Source organism: Ambystoma mexicanum, chromosome 2q, assembly GCF_040938575.1.
Source record: "Ambystoma mexicanum isolate Mex_15411 chromosome 2q, UKY_AmexF1_1, whole genome shotgun sequence".
Taxonomy (NCBI): domain Eukaryota; kingdom Metazoa; phylum Chordata; class Amphibia; order Caudata; family Ambystomatidae; genus Ambystoma; species Ambystoma mexicanum.
The window spans coordinates 606494508-606520689 of record NC_090924.1 but is presented as its reverse complement, the minus strand read 5'-3'; positions in this window follow the sequence as shown (position 1 = coordinate 606520689).

Here is a 26182-nt window from a genome sequence, read left to right as displayed (position 1 = left end):
GGCACAGGTCTGGTGTAAAAGAAAGCTGCTGATGAGACGCACCTTGGCTGTGTTTATAACAATTAGAGTCAGGGGCAGGATGCAATCCCTCAAAGGAGTTGCTGGTAGCGCTGATGACAGAAGGCGCAGTACAGCCCACGTTACACAAGGAGTGGCATAGTTGGTTACACTGCACCACCTGGCGTTGCCAAGAGCAGCAAGCCACCTGTTGGCTCTCTGGGATTCCCATCACCTCGGGCATTACAGGGTGTTCCCCCGGGTCCTAGAGAGAGGCATCAGTGCCCCCAAACCGCCCCCCCCCCCTCAGGAGCAGATTCTGCTCCTTGGTTTTAGGTGGTGCTGAAGGAATGAACCTGAGTGGCAGAGGTGAGAGAGTCTGCTAGGAAAAACTCACAGAAGATCTGCCTCTACATTGGGAGGCATCAGGGTATTCGGTAAGTAGAAATGAAGCCTCCTTCTGCCACACTATAAAAATAGGCCATAAATCCTCATTCATGTGTGGTGTGTTAGCCCGAAGGGAAAGATTATGGCGCTATGAAGCTCTGCCAGCCATCATTTTAAGATGTAAGAAAACTGTACCTACAAGCGAAAATCACCAAGAGCAATTAATTGGTAAACAATAGTGCCACGGTGTAATTTAACACAAATCCTCTGTTAAGCCTTTTTAGCACAGTGTGCCTAAAAGTCTTAAAAGAGCTACTCCATTTTACAATGCAATCCATATTGTATCTTGGTCAAGCAGTGGCCTTATAAGAAGTGTACTCATCTGACCTACCGTGCAGAATGCCATCTTAAAGTGTGTACAAATCTTGGCTTTATTGATTCTTATTAATACAATGATGCAGACAATTCTGTCTCTTAAAGGGAGGTTTGCTACTCAGACCCCCTTTCATAATGCTCCATCCGAAATAATAGTGGACTCGTGTGCCTTTGCTGAAGCAGTCTCCGCAGCACCTGCCTTGCATTGACAGGATGGTAGGTTTAAAAGTCTATAATAATTGTGTATCCTAGTCAGCCTAGTGGCTTGTTAAACTGTAAATATAACCCATGTCTGATTATGACATGGCAGCTAGTAAGGTCACACAATCATACAGACACAGCATCTGGATGTCATATTAGTGTCAGCTTGATGAGTGGTGCTACAGCCTTCACAGAGGTGATGTCAACTATCTGGCCGGGGTATCTCCACAACAGCTATGTGGGGAAATGCTTAAGGAACTGCTTTTTTAATACTCTTGAGAGGGCCAAAATGTTCAGAGGTCAATAGAACCCTCCCCGGAATGTCCTCTAGGGAAATCTATGTGACAGAAAAGGATGTAAAGTAAAGCTGTACATTTAAAAACAAACTTGTGAGCTGCAGCCTGCGCACAGCATTTAAGAAATGACACCTGTGAGGAAAATGCACAATGTTCACAGCCCATCTACAATAGGAGCATATGTGCAGCATTATTTGACAAGGCACACAAAGGAATTGTTATGTTACATGGAAGAACCCAGCAAACATTTATTAAAATGGAGAACTGTCCAATCTGAGATGAAAGTCAGAGCATGTCATAGGAGAGGCAATAACCGAATTAGGGTCTTCCATTGCGTACATAGTTCTTTATAGGACTGGAAATCAGATTTGTTTAAAGAAACATACAGAAATATCAGAAATAAGTTGTGACAAGAGTTTGATTTTAAATAAAATGTTATAATGCTCTTCAGTTTCAAATGTTAAAGCCACATGGAAAACAAATGGCTGTAGAGGCTGCATTGGTGAATATAGTCACTTGGATCAAATGGTATCCCTTCCCCCAATGCACAGACGGCATGGCATGCTTTCTCAGGAGAAATGTGTGAACGTTGACTTTGAAGCTAATCATAAAAGCTCATGGCTATGTCTGAAGTTGGCTGTCAGAAAGCCAAGCCATGCAGGGCAAAACAAAAAGTACTCCTTTACAACATCCATTTGTCACTGAGCTTAGGCTAAAAACCTTAAATATACAAGAAATAGATAACTTGTTGCACCCCCTTCTCAAATATCCACCATCAGCCAGGACAAGGAAATGTCACACCATTGGAGACTGGATGTCTGACATAGCCAGATCTTGGGATCACTTCAGGGGCTGGGACAAAATCATGAAGACCCCTACCAGTTGCAATTTCAAAGAGCCTCCACTTGCACCATGGCGATTACATTCTCCACAGACCCAACGCAACTTCCTGCACTCATGCATGCCACCATGTGCCCAACTACCACATTCCAGCCGCATACCACAGCCACCCGTGCTCCCATAAAACCTATGTCATGTGCACTTCATTCCCCTTCTAAAATTGATATACCACCATGGAAAGAGGTCGACGAAAACAGGTCAAGGCACAAGCTATAGGGCCGTTATGACCCTGCCTTGTGCTCTAAACCCACTATGTACAGGTCACCACCCGCTAACTGCTGCAGAATCCAAAATGCATTACTGGCCATGCACGCAACAGTCTAGGCCTTCAACACTCTAACTGCTACATAATAGCACCATCCAGTGCACCATGTGACCAACTTCGACTAACCACATACACAGCACGACCACCAGCACTCCTACCCAACCGGAGCACCGCCATGTAACTATGTACAACAAATTGCACCACTTACCATAATGTAGAAAGGAAACACTCTCTCCTCCAACCCTCTGCACTTTTATTCACATACCATGGCCATCCCCGCTTCCATTCCCAAACTATTGTGTCACTGCCAAACTACCCACAATCGGATCGCAACACCGCCCTACTGCAACCAATGGGCACACATCACACTATGCAAGCACCACCCTCTACCGGATGCACAGCCACACTTGTGTTAATGCAGTGGGTATACTAAAGCCATATGGTCTCCAGTGCATGCCCTACTTTCTATGGCCTTCGCCCATGCACCCAATAGTCTAATCCTTCCACAGGCCCAACACAACTTTTGCACCTCTTAACATAATGTAGAAAGAAAACACTATCTCCTGCACCACTCTGCACTTTCATTCACATACCATGGCCGTCCCCACTTCCATTCCCAAACTATTGTGTCACTGCCAAACTACCCACACTCGGATCACAACACTGCCCTTCTGCAACCGATGGGCACACACCGCACTATGCAAGCACCACCCTGTACCGGATGCACAGCCACTTGCGTTACTGCTGTGGGTATGCTAAAGCCGTACGCTCTTCAGTGCATGCCCTACTCTCTACGGCCTTCACCCATGCACCCAATAGTCTAATCCTTCCACAGGCCCAATGCAACTTCCTGCACCCATGCATGCCACCATGTGCCCAACTACTGCATTCCATCCGCATAGCACAGCCACCTGTGCTCCCATCCAACCTATGTCATGTGCACTTCATTCCCCTTCCAAAATTGCTATACCACCACTCACCGTGGAAAGAGGTTGCCGCAAACATGTCACGACACCTGCCTCCAATCACCACACAAAGTACTCGCCTATCTAGCTACCTGCAACTTTACACAGTACGCGCGAAAACTGCAGGCACTCCTCTGTCTTCTTCCACCTACCTACCTATGTCACATGAACCACTTCCCACTCCTAGACCCATTCCCTCCCTTATTACTATCATCACATTCCATATGGTCCATTTTCCAGACCCTTCTGCCACCGCACTGTCCTCCGATACACCATGGCGGCTTTCCCAAAAAATGTTGACACACACCACGCTTTCCTCCAGCCAATCAACGGCTGCGTCCTAACTTCTCCGACAGCACACTCTACAGCCAGCCAATGACACTTCTGTCTGCGGAGCGAACAGGGAAATGGGCCAGCCGATCGGACCCAGATATCACTAATTTTTTGGGACGTACATTTCTGTTATTTGCAACAAAAGTACTGGTCGGATTTTGACCAAACACACAAAAGCTTTCTGACCCAAGCACCCGCTCCTGCCGCAAATTTGGTGAAAATCCATCCAGCCATTCAGCCTGTAGCCATGCACAAAGATTTTCCCCATTCAGTCTACGGAAAAAAAAAAATGTGGGACCCCCCTATAATTTCGCCCCCCCACACGTAACCTCACCCAACTTGGCGAAAAAATTCAGAGCCCACCATATACTTTTTTTGCAAAGTTTGGTGAGGATTCGTCCAGGGGGAGCAAAGTTATAAGCTGCCAAAAAAGTGCTCTTCCTATGAGTTTAGCAGCTTAACCATAACTACACGGCCTCTACCGCGGGCTGTGTAATATATTAGAAAAAGAGGCTAAACACTGTCAGGTAACAGTGGTGCTCCTCCAGTAATTCCAAAAAATCACTCCAAACAAAGAAAGGATCTCCGTTCAACGTCCTTTATTAGGTATATGGTGGACAGGATACAGCAGAGAAAAAACCCAACTACGCGTTTCACCCTTACGGGCTTCATAGTGAAAGGGTTTCCCGATTTTAACCTTCCCATGTTGTGTGAGTTCCTTTTCCATTTCCAAACACTGGAGACAGTTCCAGACCGATAACAGCTCATTTTGGTCGCCATGTTGGGTGTAGACACTGCTTAATAGAGAACCCTAAAGATCCTACTATATTCTATGTGCATGCTGTTACAAGGTGCCTGGTTTTTCCATTCGATTCAATTTAGATCAAAGCAAAAATTCCTATATATGAAAAATTGCAAAGTACCTTAGAATTGATGAATATAGAAATACGTTCATGTACCTCATAAAGTGCATGTTGCATAATATTTCATACATATCAGCATGAAGTGCATAGTGCATAATGGTTAGTGTATAAAGTGCATATTGCTTAATACTAATACTGGACATGAATTCACATACATAAAGTGCATAGTGCATAATACTTTATGTATACATACATTAATCACATAATAAAATACATCATAGTCATGTCGTGTAAAAATGACACTTGTCACACGATGAAGTTCATGACAAAAAGTGCAAAGTGCCTCAGAGTTAATGAATATGGGGATACCTCAGGTATATCATTAAATGCATGTTATTTCATTAGCATACAGTGCATTGATGCCCGATGCTTCGTGTGCAAAGCGCGTGGTGCATAATGCTGAACATGAGTTCACGAAAAGTGCATAGTGCATAGTACTATTATGCACATACATAGGCCCCATAGTGGAACATATGATAGTGGGTGCATGATATCTCTAAAAGCATGAAAAGACACAGACAAAATCATATCTTGACGCTTACACTTCAATTAAACCTTGATATGTGGTGCATAGTAACATTCAGATGAGTGTCAATATCTTATGGCAAAATGCCCAGTACAGCCACTAGCTTTAAGAACAAACAGCTACGCCTTTTATGGCATACTCGAACACCATGTTGTGAATTGTAGCTTTCAATAAGTAACCTGAAATATTGGAGATACCACAGACCTCTACCGTTGCTTTAAGCGCAATAATAAAGTGCCTAGTGAACAATTTGCTTCCTAGATCTTTGATGATGCCTAGGGAATCGGAAATCAGAACCCAAAGCCATTTTTTGAGTTTCCAATTCAAAATTGCAGAATGGTATGAGATTCTAAATGCATATTTAGTATATAATTTGGTTTATGATCATATCATAAAGCCACAATGGTTCGGCAGAAGTTATTAACAACCCCATAATAGAAGGGAACCCAATGGTAGAGGTATATATATATTAGGCAACCTTGTACAGCATATTAACATGTTGATCTCTGTGGCACCACGTAGCCTATCACCACAGTCCACTATCACCACAGTCCATTCAATTTTCCACACCAACTCAAAATCACATTACAAAATGCAGAGAAAAGCATGGAAAATCTTACCATCTCACACAGAGGACCAGAGAAAAATGAAGCAAGGGAGTGTCTGGGGTTTGCTTTTAGAAGGGGCGCAAGGGGCGGGGTGGGTGCAAAGGATTACAGGGAGTTGGGGTGACATGCTGGGGGCAGTGAAAGAATTCAAGTAATTTGAAAGAGAGACGGGTGCACCAGGTACCATTCTTAAGCACTAGCTTTCAAACTGTGGCTACAAAGGCCTGTTCTGTTTGCCGTAACAGATACATATATATGCCATTCACTAAACTGTCCCTACTGTGGGATGGTGTCACAGATTAGGAACAATGTCCCATGAGCTTTTTCTGTTTGGTGAGAGATTGCATTCAATCCTCATGTGTCAGATTTTAGGACATTACATCGTAATCCCAATAGGGTATAATTTCAATACAAATCTTTATACATTTGGGTGTCTTGCCAGGGATGCCCATTTCCTGTCCTCTGATTTGACTTGCAGGCAGTGGCCCACATGCATGTCCACCCAGTGTTTATGTCTGCTTCTTCCCCTGCAAAGGGAAAGTGAGCTGCAGAATGTGTGGGCAAGATATGGGAATGCTCAATGCTCTCTCGTGCTGCCCTTCTGGGCCCCAAGAACATGGATGCGCCGATAAGACACATTTGAAATGGTCAAACCTGCAGCATCCTTTTAAGTACCACCTATCTTGATATTTTACGTGCAATAGGAGATAATGGGGGATGAGTAGTCCTGCAGCATGGTTTTAAGGTAACCAAAGAGTAAGCATTCCCATAAGTAAGGTGTTAGGTAGTAGAAGGCTTAATGCAAACATATATGGCATTCCATTTTAAATGTTCCAGTCAGTTCGAACATTGGAAAGCAAGACTAGATAGGTTCCATGTGTTCATTCCGCCGCAAAAATATCCAGATGCAAACATATTGCCATATTTGTGCGGCGAAATTCACACATTGACCCTGCGGGGGACACCCCCGCAACCCCTGCATCATTTTTTAATGTGCGGGGGGCACCCCCGCAACCCCTGCTCCCACAAATTATCCCCATCAAAAATATCGCCTATGGCGAGACAAACAGCCATATGTACAGCAATATTTTTGGTGGGGATATTTTGTAGGGATACCACTGGAGATGGCATGTATTTCAAGCACCCATTTTTATATTACAGAAAACACAGGTTCAAAATATACAGGTAGTTGTAATTCATGTGATTGGCTGGGAAGCCCTTCTGGCCCTCACAGGACAACAGGATGGGAGCCTTGCTATCGGGGATGTGACATCTGGTGAGTGCATCTGCTGCAAATATTTTGGGGAACGTCAGGGTCACTTACACCTTCTACCTCATTGATATTGCAAGGAGCCCTGAGTCTATCATATGGATTCCTGCCATCTAGCCCCATGCATTGAACGTTGAATATAACTCCCCTGTTGAAGGTTTTCATCCGCTTATCTATTTGATCAAGATCCCTGTGCGGTCAGCCAGGGTATAGGGTATACTCTTAAGTAGCGGGGAACGCTATGGTGCCATTACTTGGTGAATATGATGATGAGGGAATAGGGCAGGGTTGTAATTTACAAGTACAGATGAAGAGACTGGGGGAGGGAGTCAAGGAATGAAATAAAGGATGTATTCATTGTTTAATTCTGGGTTTTGTGTAGACGTTGATGAACACACACACACACGCTCCCCCACATACCACTCCTTGAAGTGACATGCCAGAAGAAAAAAAAAACATGTGTCAAGTTTGTGCTCCATACCTGGGAAGAGCAGCGAACCGAGGAGGCAGCTTGTGTGAGGTTCACACTTACATGATTTTTCTGGAAGCAAGAAGCAAAGTTTCAGGGAGGCAGAAGATATCATTTGGTTTTGATCTCATCCAGTCAATAAATGACACACCTGCCATCCGGTGACACTTGGGAGGAGAAGGAGAAAGAGAAAGTAATTGCAGACTGCAACTTATGCAAGACTCATGCTTGCTTGACTTACATGGGAGAAAGTGGCAGAGATTGAGGGATGCAGGAGATACCAGCCAGTTTTTGAATCTTGAAGAGAGTGTACAGCACTTTGAAACACTTTCCTGTGTATAGGCGCTGTATAAATAAACAGTACAATACAAGAAACTTTACAACCCACATGCTATCGGTGACACTTGGGAGGAGGAGCAGGAGGAGCAAGGAAATGCAGACTGAAGCTTGTGCAAGACTCGTGCTTGCTTGACTTACATGGGAGAAAGTGGCAGAGATTCAGGGAGATAGGAAATTCTAGCCCGTGTTTGACTTTTGGTGAGAGTAAACAACATAGATGTTATCTAGTGATACTTGTGTGGCAGGCTGCAGGAGCAGAAAATACCTGTGGGTAACTTGTGAAAAACTTGTGCTTGCATGATTTTTGTGGGCGAAATTAGCAGGAAGGTGGGAGATACCAATCAGTGTCAGCCTTTTGAAATGAGCCAACAACACACATGATTGGTAGCTAAAACTGCTTTCAGGAATTTGTTAAATTCAAATTGAAATTGTATTATACTTGTTTTGGAGAAGCAGGGAGTGCTTTGTGTGTTAACACTGTGCCGTGTGTAGTTTACACTACATTTCCCAGCAGCCCTCAGGGCACGTCCTTATTCCTCGATCAGACGCATCAGAGTCGGAGCATCTGCAACAAGCCGGTCTTCACCGGTATTTAAGGCATTGTCAAAACCTCTAGGGGCACTGGTGTCTTCAGGAATAAAATTTAGGGGGGGCACAAAAGGGACCACAGGCAAAAGTAGGGGGGCCGCCTATAAAAATTGCTATAAGTATGCTTGCCCAAACTAACACAGTCCCCACACTTGACCTCCTTCCCTCACCACCCAGAACTCAGGCCCTACACCTAGCTTCCTGCCTCTCCTCCAACAGAGCTCCGGCTCCATACTTGACATCCTGCCTCCCTAGCACCATAAACTAGGCCCCATAGTGGGCATCCTGCCTCCACACCACCAGAACCCTTGCACCATACCTGTTATCCTGTCTCCCTACCACCTTAGCCCAGACCCCTTACCTGGCATGCTTCTACCCCCACCTTGCAGAGTAGAGACCCCTGGCATCCCGCCTCCCCAGAGGCCAAGCCCCATACCTGCATTCTGCATCCCCACCACCCAGAGTCCAAGCTCCATACCTGATTTATTTGCCCTCCCCCTTTACCCAGGGTCCAGACCCCATACATGTCATTGTGCCTCCTCACCGCCATAGCCCAGGCCTCATACCTAGCATCCTCAACAGCCAGAGGCTATAACGCAAGCTCCATACCTGGCATCGTTCTCCCCAACACCTAGAATCCAATCACCATACCAGGCATCCTACCTCACAACCACCAGAGCCCGGGCCCCATACCTAGTTTCTTGCCTCCTCACCAGCCAAAGGCCAAAACGCAAGCTGCATACCTGGCATCCTCCCTCCCCACCCAGGCTCCATATCTGCCATTCTGCTGCCCCACCACCAGAACCCAAGCCTGGAATACTGCCTCCTCAACATCTATAGGGGAGAACAAAAACCTCAAACCTCTCATCCTTTCCCCCACAACACCAGAGCCTAAGCCCCATACTGACACCACAGACAACCCTACCTTTTAAGATCATGGATACATCAACACTGCACAAAGCAGCCTTGCCCTGCTTCTGCATTATTCTCCAAGCCCCCTCTTGAAGATCTAGAAACCCAGGAAACTGTGAAAATGCTGGACTGTGTACTATACAAAACCCAATAACATAGCATAACAAGGCATAGCAAAAGGTTTCACTCATTCTCCTGTGGGGAGAAGGGCCATACCATTTTGGTGACTGGAAGCAAAAGAGGAGGAAATAATAGTTGGCTCTGCTGAGGTCAGTCCACTATACTTGAAGAGATTACATTATTTGCCCAGGATCACATATTTTGGTAAAACTGTACAACTGGGGGTTTAACCAAATCTACAGTTGAGGCATTTGAACACATAACTTTCAAGCTCAACTTGCTACAAATATGTGAATTTTGGATTTCAAAGCCTACAATAATACTGTCTGATAGAACAGAGTGCTCAAGTTTCCCATGGCCATGCTTGAGAAGCAACCCAGTCCTGTCTATGCTTGTAATTGAGAAACGTTTAATTTTCCTACATTTTTGAAAGGGATAGAAAAAAATACATACAAGTCCCAGAATACAGAGGGGGCCAAACAGACCGGGATGCCCTTATCATGACTGGCCACTGGAAGCTTGGGACTTCTGATAGTTTACTTGCAAAATACACATATCTCAAATTAAAGTAACCTTAAAATATGCAAATCCTTAGTGAAACCTGTCAAGCCAAAAGAATATTGTTGTTGTGTTATTTTCCACATCCTGAAAGGGAAAATGGAAGTCCCAGTATGCAAAATAATGCAAGCTTGAAAAATAGCCTTCCTTTTACACAATTGTACTTTTCTCACTTTAAGAATCACTAAAACAAGTTTTGTAGTAAAGTCACTAGGCTAAAGATGACATTTGTCACAGACCTCCAGCTTGTGTAACATTTTAAGAACATTTAACTATCTCTCTAAAGTAATCTGATTTTTCCATGTTAAAGTAGTAGACTTAATATCTAGCTTTGAAAAAGTAAGCTTTCTTGTGTAACTTTAAATATCTTGTAAGTATGTACCCATGTACTAGGTAAGCCAGATGTTAGGAGTCTCTCAGAATGAATAGAGAACCCATCAAATAAGACAACAGAGTAATTGCAAGTCATTAAGGCCACAATAAAGGGTTGGGCTGCTTGCAGGCAAGTCAAGGAGCTCTGTTCAGCTGTGAGATGTAATGGGATTTGCTGCAAAGTCAACAAGCCCACTTTAAGCAGACTTGATAACACTCTCAGGGCAGGTCTTCCTTCACCTGTCCCTGGCATGGGGGGGCACTAGTGGGGGCACACCATTTTGCAGGGGTGGCCAGTGCCACCCCTGGCCCTACCCTAGAAACACCACTGTCTATGCGTAATTGTTAGCTAGAATTGCTTTTAGGAATTTGTTTAATTGAAATTGAAATTGTATTATACTTGTTTTGGGGAAACGGGGAGTGCGTTGTGTGTGAATGCTGTGCCATGTGTAGTTTACACTTCATTTCTCAGCAGCCCTTATGGCCTGTTCTTATCCCTCGATCAGGTGCATCAGCACCAGGGCATCTGCAACAAGCCGGCCTTCGCTGGTCCGTGCCGGACGTGCCGAGTGCTGGTAAGCTTTCCTCTTGTTGTGTCTTGGATTCGTGTTCAAGTTGGTTTCTCCTCCGATTTGTCCACTTATTCGCACTCGGTGTCTTTTTGTATCACTTCTAAATAGTACCATGCACCCTCCAAGCCCTGGAGTTCTTTCAGACCACATCATCGCTGGGAGTCCTGCGGTTACTTGTGTCCTTGCCCCAGGTCAATCTAAACACCGCTGTTATGCTGTCATTTTAGCCAAGTATCTGGCATTAGATGATGCTCCTCCCCACAGGCACCAGGGCGCTGCCATTTTGTGATAATCCTATCACTTGCCCCATCCCCCTGGCTGACCTGCTTTTGCGGCACTAAATCATATCCCCCGCCCCTGAGCGTGACATTATCAAAACATTCATATTCCCCACCTCTCTCTGTGACGTTACTGTGCTGCGCAGGCAAACGCGCTCAGTCGTCTTCTACGCAACTTCACACAGAACCCGGAAACCAACACAGATCAACTCACAACACAGCGCGCCACAATTCGGAATATGAAACTGTACTTTAAAATCAAACAGCAACACGGTACATTTGGTAAAGTACATTTATTTGACATTAAATGTTTATAGAATATTCATCAATTGGCATATTAAATCGGAATGTGATTTTTTTTCTTTTCTCTCTATCCGCAAATGCTGTTCCATTTTATCGTGAGTCATGCGCTGTTCCTTTATGGTACACAGGGTGTTGGTTTTCGTTAAAAGAAGCACTTTGGTCGCACGGTGAACCGCAAGGCTGTTCCATCAACTAGGCACTAGGCCAGCGTAAAGGTTGATATGTTGCTTCTAGCCGCTAGTACCGCGTAAGGGAAAATGGGCCCTTGGCGATCGTCCCATAAAATCGTCAAAGTGGTGCAGTTATTTACGAGAAACTGCAGCTGGCGGTTGAAAAAACCATCTGCTGGGGTCTGAAACTGGTGGCAGTAGCAGTAGGGTAGGATATATTGTTTTGAAAACATAAAAATTATAAATAGTCTTGCCAGTCGATCTTTATTACTATTATTCATTTTATTTATTACAGCCGATCAGAAACTATTTGCTTGCAAGGATAGTGCAATGGAGAAAGTTCGGCTCTAAAATCAATGCGAAAACTAACAAAATAAATCGAGGTTAACACACAATGAGAAACGACTGTTTGTCTACATGCGTGTGGAATGTGGACCTGCATGCCCATGTGCCTGGTACAAAGACGATCCCACAAACATTTTACTTGCTCTTCGTTCATTCATTCATCCATTCATTAATTCTTAATTCCGGTATAATAGTGTTTAAAAAGTTACTTACATTATATTTGCAATTTCCATTTTGTCTCTGCGTAATGCAGTCCGTAAATCCCACTGTGCTTGTAACAACGATTTTTCGTATACTGAACTAACATGAAACTCGGTCTAGTTTCCAAATTTTCTGCCTTATCGTCTCTTACGTTATTGCCCATCTCCTTCAAATGAAGTCCTTTCAGCATGGTCCCTCTCTCTCAAGGTCAAAAAACAATAGAACCTTATACTGCCAGTATGAGTTGTGGGCCTCTTCAGGCCGCGAGCTGAAAATCAAAGTCGCTGACCTTCACTCGAAATGAGCATACATTCTTACTTTGCAAAATCCCGTAGTAAAGCCATCTGTGAGAACTTGAATTTTCGAATCCATCTATGTACTGGGCCTCAATGTGCAAATGCAAACTGGCTTCTCTCTCATCTGCAACGGCTCGCTTGGCGCGTTCTAAGGCCCCCAATTTTGTCCTCATTGTCCGCGAGCTTTGCAGCCATAGAGAACCATAACTATGGGGATATTGACTTTTTGGGGGAAGGTCAGGGAAAGTATAAAGTATCCGAGGAGTTGAGTTGAAAGTGAGATTTACTGTTTGTTTGTTTTATTATTTGCAATACGCAAGCCTCCCCTTGGTTAACAGTGCGCAGAATTTACATGAGATTGCGAAACTTAGTTACATCAACAAACATTTATACATACACATATTGGGCCTCATTCCGAGCATGGCGGTAAGGGATAGCGGCCACCGCTAACGAGAGCGGTGGCGGTAATCCCTTACCGCCATACTCCGAGTTCCCTTTGCGCCATGGTGGTTTTAACACCTGCTTTTAGCAGGTGTTAAAAACCATGGCGCTAAGGGACCTTGATGTTAATTACGCCACCGTAATTTACGGTGGCGTAATTGACGCCTTCCCCACTCCCATTATGCCCTATGGGGCAAGAATGGGAATGGGGAAGGGTAAATGGGGATTGGGGAATTACCGCCCCGCCAACCTTGGAATGGGGCGGTAATTCCGCCATCCACCAAGGCGCTGCCGGTCCGGGTACGGCGTCAACCAAGGCGTTAATAGCGCCATTGGTTAGCGCCGTACTCGGAATGAGGCCCATTGACAAGGTCAGTGATATGAGGTGAATAGAGAGAGAAGTCAAAGATGACACCCAGGTTGTTCGCCACTCAGGATGGTGAAGGTAGGGGTTACGGTTTGCATACTTTGTATGTACACTGTACAATTACATTTTTTACAAAAAGACAATCAGATTATAATGATTTAAACCGGGATTTGTACTTCTCAATGAGTTCTTCTTTGGGTGGACATGGCACAGTGGCAATGTTTGGTGGCAATGCATCAGTGCTCTGCACAGAAACGCTCATAATTCCATATCTGTGCTTCTCGAGTACAGCAACAATAAGGCCTTTAACAAAGTCGAACTCCATTTCCCATTAGACTAGTTTGATCACCCATTGCTTACTTCTTTTTGCAAAGGCCGTAGTGTAGCGAAGCATCCCTACATTACCTGTAGTTCTAGATTGTTCACGGCACACATTCTCGTTATGGGCCGAGACCGCGAGTAGAGTCCTATATTTCATGCCCTGCATGCTGAAATGTAAGCGCTTTGGCCTGTACTTTATGCACATATTGTGGAACACTTCCAAACCTCCTGTGTGACAGAATTCTGTCAGCCCCCTCAAATCTCTTGATAGAGTTTTATCGAAAACAATCTTCTCAATGGCTTTGTGTGTGGGTGAAGATGGAACCAACCACTTCTTCTTCCGTGCCTCCTCTGGGGACAAAGGGCCATGTTCACATTGGTGGAAATGTAGGTTTTCTGTCCAGCGGTGAACGTTGGTACAGTGGTGCATCAGTGACCGCCATTTTTCAAGTAAGATTTACACTGACCCTTCACAAGTTTTGGAGCTCCACCAAAGATGGTTGCTGATAGACTGGGACCACTGTGAAATACTTTCCATACCTTTTTTTTTCCCTGCAGCCAAGATTTTCTTATTGATTGATTTAGCAAGAAGCCATACATCAAATTGATGTTTAATATGTGGGAACTGCTCTCTCATTGTCTTGGCAATTGAAACGTGTCTGTCCGTGGCTATGGGTTTGATGTGCATTCCCCTCGATTGTAGATATTCCACTGATTTTATAAATCCTAGTTTCTCCATGGCCACTGAGGATTTACATTGGGACACCATACGACCACCGAACTCACAATTTTCTTAGTATCCATGTCCTGAAAGTGGTAGGAGCAGTACTTGGCAGAAAATCCAGGGTTGTCGCACTGTCCATCGCCGGCTAGCCTGAATCGTTTGCCTTCGAATGTACTTGCTAGAGACAATTGTTCAATTTTCCAAGCATCACTAATGGCCTGAAATAGATAATCACGTTGGTATCTGTAGTACTGCGTTTTCGAAATGAAATGGAGTCCCACAAACTGAAAGAAAGACTTTAACTTTCTAAAACTGGAGCCACTAAAAAGTGATGCAGCTGCACACAGTAGATTGCCTGCTGGCAGTTTCCCCAGCATCGGTTGTGCAGACCATGAGAACGTATGATTTAATCTACAGGCGGCATGTATTGTGACGTTACTGCCTTGTTTTTGACGAGTCACATGAATCAATGGCTTCCGACATACTTTCCCTCTTACGGAATGCCCACATTTCAGCATACTTATACTATCCATCAAGCAACTATGTGTTTGCCTTCTTTCATTAGACTGTCATCCGGCATCACACTTGTTTCAGACTGCATTTCAATATCTGTTACTTCAACATTGATGGGAGAACACAACATTGTCGACAGCTTTTTGGGTGGCATTTTTTTGGCGGGTGTAGATTGTGTGAATTGATCTGCGACTACTTCAGAGCTATCTTCAATACATTCAGTATCATCTTCTTGTGGTGTTGCAGTCGCACTGTAGCAATGGTCCATTACAACTTTATTGGTTTCTCCGGACACATTCATTTCATGTTCTGGCCATTGGACATGAGCATCTCTAGTCTCAACATGCGGCGTCTGAATTAATAGTTCCTCCATAGTGTAAATGGTCTGGCAAACAACATCTCTCATTCGCTTCACTGTCTGTGTATGTATAGTTCGTACACCCATGGGTAACTAGAGGACAGATTGGAAAAGGGATGTTTAGTTTAAACACAAGATAAAGTATAGTACAATTGACTGGAAAAAAACATAAAATAGTCCCCAGCACAAAAAAAATTCTAGAGTTATGAACTGATTGTAACTAACCTTATTTTTGTTTCTTTTCTTTGCAACTTTTTTGACTCGACCATCAACATCTGCACGCTATAGCTCTGATTCGTTTCGGCATCTCTTCCCTTCCTGTTGCACTGCAATGACTATATTTTCTGTATCCGCATAGACAGCACGGATTGAGGCTCCATCGACTCCCTGAAACACAGTACTTTCATTACTATATATCACAATATTGTTAGCATAAAACACACGTGAGGACGAACACACAGATACATCTCAATAGCTAAACACGATTTAAACATTGTGTAGAACAATCAAATGACAAGGATTCGAGCTCTGATGACCTAGTTCGATGGAACTGTCAGTATCCATACCTCTGGCTCTGCATGGACTGCCATGAATGATTGTATTGGAGAGGATGCATCAGCAACTCCCTGAAACACAGTACTTGCGTTAGTATGGTTTTCAATATTGTAAACATACACACACTTGGGGTCAACGGCACAGGTACATATAAAGAGATAACCACAAATGATGCTTTGTCTAAAAGAATCAAGGAATATTTAAATATGATCAGATTTAATCGACTTATTTCTCCGATTTGTTTACATCTGCATCATCTAAATGGGATGTTGTGATTGTAGTGGAAGCTCCATCGTCTCCCTGAAACACAGTACTTGCGTTAATAGGGAAGAAAGTATAGTAAATGGAATCACGTTATATGATCACGCTCGATGGAGCTGTCAGTATCCATACCTCGTGCAGCTGAAGAATATCTAGGGATGTTGTAAATGTAGTGCACACTTCCGAAAGCTGTTGCGCTGATTCGTATCCGCATGGTCCTGCTTCCACTTCGCCCTGGAATTACTTGAATGTCAGGCTCCGCATCAAGTGCGGGAGTTGACGCTTCAACAACTGCCTGAAACATAGTATTTGCATTAGTAAGGATTACAATATTGAAAACATAACACACACTTGGGGTCGACCGCACAGGTACATATCAATGGCTAACCACGAATGAAACATGGTGTAGAACAAGCGACAAGTGTTCCAGCCCTGATGATCACGGTCGATGGAGCTGTCAGTATCCATACCTCGTGCTGCTGAAGAACATCTAGGGATGTTATCAATGTGGTGGACGCTTCAGCATCTCCCTGAAAGACAGTACTTGCATTAGTATGGATAACACTAATTATAACTGAAAACAAACACCAGGGGACGACAACTAATGTGTATATCAATTGGAAAGAGCTAACCAAACAATTGGTAAAATAAGCACACGATACATAAAAACAATTACTTGACATGCATAAAACAAGTCTGTAGCGGAATAGCCAAGTAAGATTACCTGATACGCGCTAGAAGTAGTTGATAACTGCGAGCACGTCACAGAAGTTGAATGTTCTTGCTTCAGATTCAAGGGATAGTCAAGCAGTTGTAAAGGTAAATTATTGTTTGATAATAAAATGCCAATATTTAAAATTGCCATGTAAGGAGACAGAATACTTGAGTAATGCGTTTGAAAATGCGCAATATAGCACAGTTCCCTGTGCCCATATATAGATTTCTTTTGTGGGTTATGAAATCTAAAAATAATATATTGATAAATGTCATTATTCAAAAAGCTATACACTCATATCAATGTCGAAAGTATTACAAATTGGAAAAAACACCTAAAATATCAATCAATCCATTCGGCTATCTACACACTACCGCAAGGCCTAAAGCTAAAAACGGACACTTGACTCACCAGTGGCGGAATGTGGACGAAAGAGTGGGAATAGCGTTTGTAAGCAATTTTCGTGTCGTTCGCGTTTATTCTTCTTTGTTACCCAAGATGTGGTGTAAATGTTCGAGGGAAAGTGCCGGCTGCAGATGCGGTATCGATCACTCCTCTTGTCCTCAAAGACTTGTTGGACTCTACTTTCAAGCTCATGCAGTGGATATCCACAATGTCTGACCCAATCTCTTATTCGATCAACAGTTTTTGGGAATACATGCATTGTAGTGCCTTCAGATTTAGCATGGGTCTTCGAAGGGCAACCGCTAATCGAACAGGCAGGCATTGTTGAAAATTCTGAAAAGTAAATATCGACATTATTAAACAATCTTGATGAATAAAAAAGTGATACAAAAGTAAATGAACCATACAATGTTCAATGCAAAGTTTGTTTTACTCGCCGGAACGATACCAGTTCATCATGTGCGGCTTAGTGTTTGCATAAGTTGCAGAAATTTGTAAATGATGTGACTAAACTCTAAACATGTGACTCGTCCCTTGGATGTTCTGTCTTGCACGAGAAGGAAACATGCTTACATTATAGACTGGACCCCCGAAGGATGCAATTCGATGACAATTGACACAGATGAAAATAAATAGATCTATCGATGGCATAACAATTGAAACTCAAGTCAATAGCAATGAGCCAAATGAACATAGCACTATTGGGTACTCTAATCGCAAATAGATAGAAATTTAAAAATGACCGAAATATGACTAGGATACATGGCCTTACCTTGACCAACAAACAGTTGGATTCAGCAGGCTGAGCAGTATATTGCAGGAGAACAGGGAGATGGCCACAGGTAGCACACTGACGAATTTGCTCGAAGCGGTCACAGATGGCACGACGACGAGCAGATTAGCATAGATCTCAGTGCTTCTCAGGTAGAACGTTCAGGAGTTGACTTGCAAAGCACAAAGATGTTCTCATGAGATATATCAAGTGGTTTGTAAAGTATTAGAAACAGGGGTGTGTTTGTGAATGAATGACGTGTGTATGTCGTGGTATTATGTGGTTTGCAGGGGGGCGGCCTGTCTCAGGGGAGGCCTGCCTGCAGACACGTGGTCTGAGGAGGCCATGTGAGCGATTGCCCCTTTGGCGTGGGATACCTTTTGAAGTGTACATGGTGTTTGGCACCTTGGCCGTTATCGTCCCTGAGAGCACACCATGGCAGCGCTCATGCATGGGTGCGAAATGCCTTTGATAGGGGAGGGGGTGGATGGATGGGCCGGTGGGCATGCAAACAAGGCACAGGAATACTGCTGAATGGAGACACCCTTATGTGGATTGCAGGGGGGCGGCCTGCCTCAGGGGAGGCCTGCCTGCAGACACGGGGTCTGAGGAGGCCATTTGAGCGATTGCCCCTTTGGCGTGGGATACCTTTTGAAGTGTACATGGTGTTTGGCACCTTGGCCGTTATCGCCCCTGACAGCACACCATGGCAGCCTCATCCATGGGTGTGAAATGCCTTTGATAGGGGAGGGGGATGGATGGATGGGCCGGTGGGCGTGCAGGCAAGTGTGTGGGAGCGAGGGGCCATCAGACCCCTCTCATCCTTTACTTCTCAGTAGAAACTCAGACCAAGTGCCTCCAGTAGTGGGTTCGCCCCTTGCCCTTATGTGATATTAACTTTGGTTGACATTCGCGTAGATGGGACCACTGAGCAGGACACGGGGCATCCATTTTTGTACCCCCTTTCGACTCCATCTTGGTGACCAGGCCTCACTGCGAAAGTACAGCGCGCAGAGCACATGGCCCCCACCCTCGTTCCCACTCTGACTGGAAAACTCCAGAGGTATTTACAACAGCTAATAAATGTAACACATCAATCTTCCTCTGAGATCACTGTCCTGCATGTGAACCAGCCTGAACTAAGCACATAGCTCGTTCATCTCCACAAACGTGTCCTTGCCCACGCATCCTCGCCAGTGGAAACTTACTGCCATTCTGACCCTGTGTCCCTGCAAGGTATTCTCTTCATGTGCCAGACCACTGACCATGCCATGATGCCCACCTAGCAGATCCCCAACTAACATTATACCCCTACCACAGTATATCGTTGCCTATCAATAAAAAATCACACATACCGGTGATTCTTGCGAGCACAGACACACACTTCAACCAGTGTGTTGATAGTATAGATATATGTGTGACTTTTATAGAGACATAACCTACTGAAAGACTTCGAACAAGTGTTATTTAGTGCATGCATTATTGAGAATATATTATGTTAGCTTATATAGAGACCACCCCACTTCACAGCGACCTGACCTTCACCCATTCGGAGCACAGATGTCTGACGTCCATCCTTGAATGGAGACACACTTCATTCATTTAAAAAATCGAAACAACCGTTGTTGAAATATATGTGGTGTTTTATTTTGTGTCTTATTTTGATGGCACAAAAATACAAGACTTTACACATTGCACAGTTCAGGTTGCAGCACAGCGAGGGAAAATCCCCATGTACTGACCGCTGTCACTCGGGAAAGTTTCTCTTATGGCACGAACGGCATAGGCGGGTATTACTCTTCGAACGCGGTGTCCAAGCCTCACATGAAGCCACCATGTAAAGGAACGATAGGCCACCAGCCGGTACCACCTGTGAAAAAGAATGATACAAACTGTTTTAAATGAACAAGATAAGTTTATTAAACGTTTGTTGTCAATGACAATTCTTGTAACTAATGACATTCTGCTTGGACAAATGCTATCTAGAGACTGCACACTATTGAACGACTTTCATGCGTTAACATAATATGTATATGTAATTTTGGATATAGTGGAAGACCATGAAATAGGAGTGGCAGAGTATACTTACTCGTTACTCGGATCACGAGGACGAACAGTTGCGCGAAGTTCGTGCATAAGCACCATCATTATCCTCAACACGGACCGTGTTAGGCAGGCTGCCCTGAAGTCTGGCATCTCGGTGATGCATTGCGGTCGTGGCTCGCCTTCCGAGATGTAGGCCACGCATCCCAAGTTTTCACAGCAGCAGCAGTTCTCCTCCTCGGTTGGCATTAGCTCGCACCGATTGCATGTGCACCAGGTGTAAACACCGTCCATGCGACTAGGTGCAGTGTCTTCATCCGTTGATTCGTCCTGCCAACTGCCGTCCGAAGCCCCATCGTTTTCGCGTGTTTCCCTTTCCAGTAGTTCCACCTCGGTATACTCAGGCTCGTACATGTAGGGCATTATTGTAGCCATTGTATGGTACACAAACTAAAATAATTTATAGCGATGGTACAGGTGTTCACACGGGCTACAAGCGGCAAAGGTAGCTGACCAGAGCACAGAAACGAGTCACAGAATACTCAAAGTAACACAGAGAGAGGAATGGAATCGAAAATCTGCTGCTGTGTGTTGTGAAACGGTCTGTTTATACTTATTGAGTAAAGAGGCTTCCTGCCGTTTCCATGGCGACATGTCATTAGCTCAAGCGCAGCGATTGTTGACACGAGACGTGCTTTGGCGTTGTGAAATGGGCGGTACGCGTCTGCTGATGACAGGCTCAGGGGCGGGGGATATGATTTATTGCCGAAAAAGCAGGTCAGCCAGGGCGATGGGGCGAGTGATAGGATTATCACTAAATTGCAGCGCCCTGGTGCCTGTTTTCGCGTGCGTTTAATGGATGAAAACTCAGTTAAGGTCCATAGGAAGTTTTTCTAAAATCGTGTGACTTAGGCTTAAAAACACATGGCCGACCCGTAGGGACAATAAACATTTTTCACCAAACCATTCCTTTAAGGTCATCCCAGATTGAGGTCAGAGTGGTTTCTGTTCTGTGTCGCGGTCTGAAGCCTGATTGTGCAGGGTCTAGGAGATTGTTGGATTCAACAAAGGCATTTAGTTGGGAGTATGCGGTTCGATCAATGAGTTTAGCTTTCAGGGCTTAGTACTAGCTGATAGTATCCTTTTTGCAAATCGAGCTTTGAACAGACCTTAGCTACATTTAGTAAATTAATTATATCAGTGATGTGTGGCACCAGGTGTCTTTCTCTTTAAATGGCTTGGTTCGCTCTCTGCATGTCTACACACAGACGAATGGCTTCAGACCCTCTCTTGGGGACAGGGACAATGGGGGATACCCATGTTGTGGGGCCCACGGCTGGCTCTATGATATCTTGTTTGAGGAGTCTGTGGAGTTCCTCTTTGACTTGTCACCGGATATTGATGGGTATCCCGTTGTAGTGCTGAGCCACAGGTTGCATGTTTTCATCATTATGCGGCTTGATCTGGCGGTTCTGTAGCTTCCCGGCACCTTTAAAAGAGGTTGGGTGCAAATGGCTTATTTTGTCCACTGAGTCAATGGCCCTCATTCCGAGTTAGGACTACACCATGGAGTAAATAGCTCCATGGTTGGCAACCATGGAGCTATTTACTCCATGGAATACCGGCATGGTGAATGGAGTAATTACCGGTCCATTCCAAGGTTGGATGGACCGGTAATTCCCCATTCACCATAGCCCTTCCCCATCCCCATTTCTGACCCCATAGGGCTCAATGGGAATGGGGAAGGAGGTAATTACGGCACCGTAAATTACGGTGCCGTAATTTACTCCAAGGTCACTTTGCGGGTCCCGTAATTTACTCCTGCTAAAAGCAGGAGGTAAAGAGGGACCCGCAAAGGGAACTCGGAATACAGAGGTAAGGGATTACCGCCATCGGTGCCCTTACAGGCGCCGGTAATCCTTTACCTCCAACCTCGGAATGACCCCCAATGTATTTATGAACCATCAATTTGTATAGAACATGGATCAAACCTAGTTCAACTCAAATGCTGTTCTGAAGCTTAATATGCATCCACATTCAGTTGCGGTGGATATTACGTGAATGGGAACACTTTTCTCTTGTGTTTTGCATCTGCATTGGCCGTCAAACTGTCCAAGACATTTTAGGGGTACTTTCGCCCCATATGGGTATATGTCCACACTGGTTGGCCGAAGTCGGGCATGTGTGGTAGTGCCTTGTACACCTGTTCATTGATAACGTTGACTGTGGCACCAGGTTCAATAAGGAAATCAATCAGCTTTTCATTTAAGTTCAGTAGCAATGTGAGGCTATTGCTGGTTGCTGTCTTGTTCCTCGGTGTGTATGAATAGCCCTTCTTCTGCTCACCTTCAGTGGTGCTCATCTCTGTTTCAGATGTGGACTGGTCCACTAGGTATCTGATGTGTCGTCTGGTGCATCTTTGTGGTCGAGCTGTGGCTCCTTGATATTTCCTTCTCTATCTTTGTTCTCTTTGCGGTTTCTCTTCTCCTGATTCTTGATCCCTTCTTCTCCCTTCTCTACATTTACCGTATATCTGAGCTGCGATCTGGGCTGTTTGGATTGCCGTTGTGTTGCTTTTCACTCTTAGGTGACTGCTGACTCCTTTTTCTGCCTCTCTCGCGATGCAGCATTTTGACTTCAAATGCCCTTCATCTCTGCAAGCAGAGCACCTTTGTCCAATTTCCAGGCAGACTTCATGCGGGAATTCGTATCCACATTTGAAGCACAATTGATTGCCTGGAGCCCTTGGTTACTTCTGTAGCTGATGGACCATCTCTATGTTGTAGGAGGACCCTTTGGGGCTAATGAAACTCTCCACTTGAGCTTCTACCGCCAGCTCTGTCCTTGCCAACATTAGTATTTCCTCCAATGTCCTGGATTTTTGCAGCAACTTGCATCAAAATGATTGGGATTTGCACAATGCAATAATCTGGGACCTCAATACCTCCGTGTTTGAGTAGTTTGCAAAGTCACAATGTTTCATTTTCATGCGCAGCCTCATGACAAAAGCATCCATGAATTCTCCTTTCAACTGCTTGGTACTGTGAAATACGTGCCTTGCGTAGTCCACATTAACTTGCGGAGTTAAGTAGGTGGTCAACGGCTCCTTCCGTCCTTGAATTGTGTCGATGGAGTCTGCGGGTAACTCATCTATGATATCCCTTGTAGCTGGCCCCACTGCTAATTTCAGCAAGTATTCCTGGCAAGCATCTTCAAGAGGTCCTATGGCCCCTACATATAAATCTAAGTCCCTGATCCACCTTGTCCATCGTGGTCGCATATTACTTGTGACAGACACATCAAATGCCCCTGGCAATTGTGCTGCAAGTGAGTCGTGAATTCTGTGTGGGCCCTGTGCCTGTGGGGTTATCGGGTCTGTGCCAGGAATGTCTGGGTCATACATTGTGAGTCTGTGTTGTCCCTACAAGGGAGATTTAGTGGCTTATTCTCCCTCCCACCTTCTACCAGTCTGGATCTTCCACTGATCGACTGGCTATGAGGATCTTCCTCGCTGGATATTTAAATCCTGAGCAGGCCTTCCAGCGTGTAAATGGCCGCCACAGCAGGCACACCCACTGGCATCAGCTGGACACGTTGCGCGGCTGCCCGACTTGGGCACGAACACTGCAGTCTCCTTTATGCTCGGAGCAGCCTCCTACATGAGGCATGAGCAGCGCCTACCAGATCCCTGGCCCACCGCCTCTGGTTTCACTCAACGCCGCGGTGCTGGGATGGATGCCATGGAGCCCCGTAGTTCGGAGATTTATTGCCCCTGACCGCCATCAGGCGGAATCACAATCGGGCCGTGCCATGCACGTCTGTGGTCGAGTGTGCAGCTGGTCATGCGGGATTACACCTCCTCCTCGCCACTGTACTATCTCCGTTCGGGAAGCACTGCCTTGATAGCAGCGTGCAGTGTGACCTGGTAAAGAAGGCGTGGACAGGGAGCTTAGGTTAACGCACCTCTTTATTCCATCTCATCCAACATGTCACTGCCCCTCCCCTTTCCTGCACGTCACTTCTCACCTCGCTCCCCAGGTCCCGCCCTCTTCCCGAAAGACAGGGTTTTATTCGGAGAAAGGAACAGGTATGGGAAGTTGTATCAGGGGACACAAAATGGAAAAATGACAACAGGAAAAAGGCAGGAGTTTGCTTTCTTTTTTTCTCAGGGGTAAACTAACAAAACACTGACCAAATACTAACCAAATGAAAGGGTACAAAAACACCAAATACAGACAACAGTCTACAAAAATCCAGAACAAAGGAACAAGAAGTAAGCTTGGCCTTTTATTCTACCTCGAAAAGAGATTTACTGATTCTGATTTGCTGAACGAACTCGACAAATAAGCCCAAGTTTCGTACCAAGATCTGAGACTCCAGATGGGGCCTCAATTAATGCAAGAGACGCTTGCATCACGCTTGATTTTGACATTAGATTCGACTGTGCAAAAATCCCATTTTACATTCGTAGGATGGGTCAAAGCACCCCAGAAAATCATTAAAGCCCCAAAAGTTATGTTTTAGGAAGTTCAGCCAGGCCTATTTTCGAGTATAGCCTTCTTGTTGTGCCTTGCCCTTTTCAGAGCATCCAGGGACGCGCATACCCAAATGCACTTCCGCTTTACATAGAAGGCAGCATAAATGGCCTTGGTGTGCCATAGTGCCTGTTACGTATCAGTATTCCGGAGGGCCCCGCACGTGGGGCTGGCTCCGGTCCAGGAGGCCGCGCGGCCTAGGGCGCGGCATCAGCAGGAGCGTGGACAAAAGGACACCCACACACTGTACTGTGTTCGCCCGGAACCGCCTCCCACTGTCGGGGCGGGGCTTTTATTAGACGGCCCTACGTCACCGCGCTGCGGGACGTAGGGCGGATATAACATTCCTCCTTTATTTCAAATAAACTTAACATCAACACAATCAACATACTCAACTTCAACCTCCTGACACAGTTCTCTTTTCACACTATACCAGCTCCCCCTTGTGTGGGATGCCTGGCGATGGTGTCCTGCTCAACATACATAGTCATTCAGCCTCGCGGGCGGCCTCGTGTTGGTTCTCAGACTATACCGCTTCACCTGGGGGCTGTCCCCGCTCGGCTCGTGAATCTGCTCACCTTCACTGCGTGTGTCCCCACTGCCGGGCAGGCTCTCTGGTTGCCAGCTGCGGTCCCTTGCGGCTTCTTCCTCTGGGTCTTGTGCCGGCTCTTCGCTGTCCTGTTGTAAATTGTCGTCGTCTTGAGGGCCCTCGCGATCCGTCCAGAGAGTGCAGGGCACGGGCTTGAACCAGGAGGCATTCCTTGTCACTTTCCGGCGTCCCCAGGTCACAGTTATCATGGTCCCGCGCCGGTTGCTGACAGTCCATGGCAGTTCCTCGTACCTGGTGTCTAGCTTGGATTTCGTGGGGTTTCGTAACATGATGACTTGGTCACCCACTCGATGGTCGGACGGCCTTGCTCTTCTTTTGGCACTCATGTGAGCATTGGCACGTCTTCTCCTCATTTCCATGCGGGCATTATCGACGTCATCGGGGGATCCTGCTTGGGTGATGGGGAATCGACGATCTGATGATTGTTCCGAACATGAGGTCAGCAGGTGGTATGCCCGTGGTGCTGTGTGGGGTGACCCGATAGTTCCGCAGGAACCGGTATAGGTCGATCTTCCACGGGCTGGCGTTTGCCCTTGATACTCTTAGCACCTTATTGATGGTCCTCATAAAACGCTCGACGTCCCCATTGGCCTGTGGCCACCTTGGCATGATGTGGTGGTATTTGATGCCCAGTTCCTGTAGATATTGCTTGAATTCTTCCCCTGTGAACGGGGGTCCATTGTCACTCTTGATAGTTGTGGGCAGACCATGAGTGGCAAACATCTTTTCTATCACCGGGACGACCACTTCCGCGGCGGTGGACTCCAGTATCTCGACTTCTGGATAGCGTGAGTGATCATCGATTGCCACCAGTAGATGTAGACCCTCTCTGATTTTGCAAAAAACAATACTGATCGCTTCTCATCGTGCCCGGCCGCGCTCGGCCGACAGAATCGGTTCTGGATCTGGGGGCCCACCCGTTATTTGGCAGGGCAAGCATGTCAATACAGATCCGGACTTTTCCGGGCTGTTTGGGCTTCCTGGTGACCACCA